Source organism: Bombus vancouverensis, unplaced genomic scaffold, assembly GCF_051014615.1.
Source record: "Bombus vancouverensis nearcticus unplaced genomic scaffold, iyBomVanc1_principal scaffold0043, whole genome shotgun sequence".
NCBI classification, from domain to species: Eukaryota; Metazoa; Arthropoda; class Insecta; order Hymenoptera; family Apidae; genus Bombus; species Bombus vancouverensis.
In genome coordinates this window covers 162,468-168,720 of record NW_027468934.1, presented here as the reverse complement: position 1 = coordinate 168,720, position 6,253 = coordinate 162,468, and the positions used below count along the sequence as shown (strand labels likewise).

Sequence of the window (6,253 nt, the reverse complement as noted above, 5' to 3'; positions counted from 1 at the left end):
TAAACCAACAAGACTCGCCAAGTCGTCAACAATCGACGTCCTTATTCTGTTTTGCTAATAGAATTTTTTTGGTTTTTGCAAGCGACTATCGTGCTAATTTATGAGCAATCGCTTTCTCCGCAATGTTTGCATTTTCCGAAGCTTCTGTTTGTGCAGCAGCTCTAGTGTTTTGTTCTCATGTTTTTGTTCGAGTTATTCTAGTTGGTGCATCAATATCAACAGCAAGTTTTGGACTGTTCATGCCTGCCTGTTCAAATGCCTCAATTCTTTTTTTTACAGATACCTTGATATATTGATCCAATAGAGAATTCGATTTATACGTGTTTCTTATTTCCTGGAATCCTGTAATTGTATTCTTTTCCCTCGGAGATGGTTTTGTTGGAGTATTAAGTATCGAATCTTCGCTCGATGTCATAGATCTGTTCTGCCGTTTTTGTCGTTTTTTAATTCCTTGTTTCTTAATATTTGCTTTAGACTTTTTCGCTTCAGGGGATGACTCATCTTCTGTGAGTAATTCATCAAACTCTTTGTTTGTCATCGTTTCTTTTATCTGCTGCATCTTATCCTGCAATGTTATTGACGACGATGATGTAAATTTAGGTTCATTATTTTTTCCTATACTACTAGTCAAGTTTTTATTAATTACTACAGTTTCGTTTAATTTTATTGGTGATAAAGATTCTAATCTAATCTTCTGCGTACAAGTAGAATTGATGTCCATCGTGGAATTCATAAGAGAAGTAAATATCTCAAGTGCATTCTCGCACATTGAAAGTTCTTCAATATCATTTCCTGTTGGTGCGATTACTGTATCATCAATAGTATTAGAATTTTTACTCTCCGTGTTTTCACTCTGTGAAAAAATTCTCTTTATATTACTATTTCTTGTTGTCATTGAAGACTTTAATGGTTCCATCTTTTCTGGCTGTATTGCATCTTCCACTATAAAAAGATGATCCTGTGAATGTATCTGTGAAGTACCAGCGATCCTCCTTGAAATTGTTTCGCTTAAAACATTCTTTTCTGTTTTACTATGTTTTGTAGGACCTTGTGTGTTTTTTTCATCTGAACTACTTCTACCCCTTTCATTTTTTTTAGATCGGTTTCCACATTTCCTCTAAAAATTTAGAATGTATTTAACAACGTTATAATAGTATCTATATGTCGGATTTGCACTGGGAGTAGGGTTGTGGGCGTCAAATGAATCTTCTCGAGAATTAGCCATTGGTACAGTACACACAGGTGTAGTTTATTGCAATGATAGAATAATTACAGTCTTGACAATTGATCACGGCGGTTCGGCACTCGCGACACTAGTGACGATGGTCTCAGGCACAATAACGAATCCGCGGCCAACGGGATGACAAAAGAACGTACTCACAAAGTCTAAGTCTGGTTCTTTGTTAGTAAAACGTGAAATAACCACTGATCGCGAAGATGTTACTCTTTAATCGATGAGATCGCGAGCGAGAATGCCTTTCCCGTTCCGATGATGCCGCAGAGGAAAACTATCACGGGGTGTGTCTAAGGACACGAGATCATCGGATCCGTCGGGTATAGCCCTCGTTCCGAAAGTAAGGGAAATTGGCGTCGCTGTCAATTGGTCAGTTTGGGACAAAGACTGTCTGTCCGTTTGGAAAATCTTAATTGCCGGCAAAACCCAGGTTTTATAGCGGGCCCTCGGGCTAACTGGACCTGTGCTGTGTACGTGCCTCAACATCAGGTATTCATTCTCCGAAGGAACCGTTGGAATGTTTTACTGTCAAGTACCTCTGTTGGTATTTCTTTTAATGAGGGTCATACTATAATTCCACACCTCTGTTAAGCGAAGCGCCCGTCCCGTTGACCGCGGCTACGTTCGGCGACGGATGGTCGCCTTGAGCCCAAGTTTATTATCACAAATCGCAAACAAGTACAATTGGGCAGGATGACGGCAAATTGTTTAATTACGACTGTAAACTTCAATTACAGTTTTACGGATTTTCCCGAAGTTCCAAAGGGAAGGCTCTGGTGTCCTTTCATCTCCGACATGTATATTCGATATATCTTTGGTAATCATTGCTTTAATCTCATTCTTTGATCTAGTACTCATATTTAAAATCTACAAATAAATTCTTTATAAGTATTTAATATATATGTCGGAGAAGCGTCAGGAGTAGGGTTGTGGACGTTTGATAAATCTTCATTGGAATTGGCCATCGTTGGGTTATAACGAAGGTACGGTCTGTTAATACGAGTATGGATACTACCGACTTGACAATCAACCGTGGCGGTTGGACACTCGCGATACTAGTGATGTTGGTCTTTGGTTCAATAACGAATCCGCGGTCAACGGGATGATAGATGTACGTGCTCACAAAAATCTAAGTTGGACTCTTTGCGAAAACGTGGAATATCCACCGAGCGTACAGACTCTAAGTAACTCGCTAATACGACCTCACGAGAGAATGACTCTCCGTCGCGATGATGCTGCAGAGGAAAGCTATGATGGGGCGTGTCCGAGGACACAAGATCATCGGATTCGTCGAGGATAGCCTTCGTTCAGAAGGTGAGGGAATTTGGCGTTGCTACTAATTGGTCAATTTCCATATCGGTGGTTAGAAAAAGATGCTAGCCGCCCTCGAGGGAAAGTTGCTAGTGGGAGACGCCGTTTGTTGAAAAATAGGGCTCTCCTATCTTCCCGTAGCTGGGACAAAGACTGTTTGTTTGAAGGACTTTAGTCAACTAAATTCTAAGATTTATGACGGGCCCTCAGCCTAGCTGAACATGTACTGCGGAAACGCATCTACATCTGGCAATCATCTTACTCGAAGAATAGGGTCTGCGTGTGGCGAGCTACGGGACAGAAACCGTTTACTGTCGCGTGCCGCCACAAATATTTCTTTTAAGGAGAGCTATGGATTTACTCCATATCTTTGTTAGACAAAGGATTCATCCCCTGAGCGCGGCTACGCTCGGCGACTGGCTGTCGCCTCGAGCCCAAGCTCACTATCACAACTCGCGAACAACTACAATCGGATTGAGTAACTACAATTGTTTAATCACAGCTATAGTGAACTCTAGATTACAATGTTGCGGGATTATCCAAAATTCCAAAGGCTCCGGTGTTCTTTTCATCTCCGACATATACATTAAACTACACTTTTTAATAATACATACCATAATTTAATATTGTGGTTGAAATTATGACATATATAAAATTAATACAAACACTTAACTTAGAAACATATGTAAATTATATAAAAAAAAATATTTATATGGAACAATAGTAAAATAATGGAGTAACGTTGAGAATAAAATCTAGTTTAATTATACATATATACCCTTTTAACAATTCCGTTCTTATCAATTTTATTAAATTTACAGTGAAGCTTACAATTACACTGATGTCAATGAATATTAACGTATATGTTTATTATTACACCAAATAAAAATGAAAGTAGTCTAATGAAAAATACAATATACTTTAATGGACATAAAACTAGTAAATAGCGAAGCATTTATTAATATTATTATACAGTACTATATTATATTATTATAATATTTATTAATATTTACTTACCTTTTACGTTTGCACAAAAACTATGAAATTTTAAATATAAACATTTATGACAGAGATAAAGCAAGTCACAGAAATTAGCGTCTTTCAATGGCAAAATGCGTTCAAGGAAGTGAAATGATAATCTCCGTTTCGCGTCACAAGCGGAATTGTGCCAGTTTTGGTCCTTGAAAGTACATGTAGCGGCACATGAGCTAGAGGACAATTCAAATCATGTTGTTGTTTTTTTGCCTTGGAGTATCAATATCGTTAGGACATACATAATGTAATAGTAAATAAACTCCAGGCAAAACAATGTCGCCGTTACGTGCTACTGTCGAATGAAGACGAATTTGAATTTTCCGACTCTCCCCCGACCAGTTTAACTACAGTTTAACTACACCAGTTTAAACGGATTCAAATATATTTAGAATAAATAAAATAAATAAGAATAAACATAAATACCGTCGAGAGGCGCGCGTACAAATATATTCGCGAAGCTAGGGTATGATCACTCGCGAAAAACTCGATAACTATAACTCGGATAATGTCTCGGATAATAACTCGTAGATATTGATCGATAATTCGTATATACTCTGTATATACTAACTCTCTCCTGATCGCGTCCGTTTATTTATATTGGGGGAGGGGGGGGAGTCAGAAAATTTGAATTCATCTTAGATCGACGGTTGCCCATAACGGTGACTTTGCTTTGTTCGGAGTTTACCTATCGATATTTTTCGCCACGTCCTATGACTCATGTGCCGCTGCATCACCCCCTACCAGTGATAACGTGATTATTAGGTCATATTCGTAAAAAAATTATTTACACTATTCTCGCAAGTCGTCGCAATTTTAAAAGTTGAACATATACAATATATTCTGTGTCCGACAATTTACGGTTCTTACACGAAACCTGCCTGAAACCAATCGCGAAAACGTACTCTTCGCGCAGACCGCGTAACGTACTCATTCCTGGTGTTTTCTTCCGCTATTCGATTGTTCTTGTTTGCATCGCTTTCGTCGCGGGCGTTCGCTTAACCTACCGGAATCAGTACGTTACGAGATTCGGCGGTTTTTTCCTCTAAATCGTCCGGTACTACAAACGCGGGTTTTAATCGGTCTATGGACACGTCGCGATTACTTATTTTAATAATATAATTTTTTTCATCCCTTTTTACAACTTTAAACGGCCCGTTGTGCCGCGGCTGTAAAGAGCCTTGCGTTATAGCGCAAGAAAACATACAGCGATGATTCTAGTTCTTTAAAAATGAAAATATTCTTTTCGCCATGACGCGTCACTGGGTATGGCCTGACCTTCTCCATCCGTTCTTTTAGCCGGTTCGCGTATTCCGAGTTGGCCCGCTGCTTGGTTGCTAAGAAACATTCCGCCGACAATCGTATGCCGGTGCCGTAAGTCATGTCGGCTGCCGTTGCATTTAGGCCCTCCTTTATCTCGGTTTGAATGCCTAATAGTACTATCGGCAGAATTTCGACCCAGTTGTTCGTATCGTGTCACTCGATTGCCGCTTTCAGTTGTCTGTGTAGGCGCGGGATGATAGGCCGTCGTGCCTAAGTGCTTGACACCGAGCAACCGGCATAACTCCTCAAACAGTCGCGATTCAAATTGTGGTCTTTGGTCGGTCGTTATTTTTAAGGGGACGCCGAAACGAGCTATGCAAGTCGAAAGGAGGGCCGAGGCAACGGGTGGCGCTTCCATATCAGCAATGGAAACGGCTTCGGGCCAACACGAAAAACGATCGATACTCGTTAGACAATATCGACAACCTCGCGAATATTGCATGACGATAATGTCTAAGTATATGTGTTCGAACCGGTCTGCTAACGTTCTTAACGTTCCGACGTGTGAGGATACATGCCTGGTGACTTTGCACCTTTGACACGGTATACATTGTCGCGTCCACGTTCGACAATCATTATTGATGGACGGCCAGACGAAACGCGTCGTCACCAATTTTTTCGTAGCTCGTATCCCCGGATGGGAAAGCCCATGCAGCGACTGAAATACAGTGCGTCGTAACGATTCCGGTACGTATGGTCGCAGGATTTCGCACGTACCTTATTGCGCGGATAAACACATATGTCGGCACCAGTGCCCACTAAAACCGAAATGTTTGTCAGCTTTTCCTTGACGCAGATGCGGCGGATTTCCAAGCCGTCGTCGTATGCCGCGTTTACGGACGGCTGGTCGCATTTCCCTATTTCCAATTGCACGGGGATCGACATTTTCGCGCGCGTTCTCGTAATGTCTGGTTATAATAGCACAGGCCGGAATCGTACGTTCTTTCTCGCGACCTCGATCTACTCCGACTTTTCAATCTCGATCGCCGACGCGAATAATGGTTGATACTCGTCGCACACATCTGAGCCATCAGTTGGTTCATCTGATCGCTTAACGTGTTGAAAACGGCGAGCCATGCTTGCTTCGATGCTTCATTTTGCGCTGGTGGATCGGTTATTATTGCGACTTTCTTTTGTTCGGAGTTTACCTATCGATATGTTTCGTTCATCAAGGCGGAGTCCGTGTTGCAAGGCACAACAACAACATGAGTCGCTCTCGATCCGCCTCGTCCTATGACTCTACCGACTATCTACCGAGTATTGATCAGTTACTCACAAGTTATCAGCGAGCGATTATACACTGTCTGAGCGAATCCGTTAGTGCGAGTGTCTTTGCGAACATTATCTGTTCTT

The 6,253-nt window shown here is 41.2% G+C and overlaps 1 pseudogene; it reads right to left on the bottom strand.

The window, feature by feature from the left end:
- Positions 1-5,785, bottom strand: LOC143304610 (uncharacterized; annotated as a pseudogene).
- Positions 5,786-6,253: the final 468 nt, after the last annotated feature.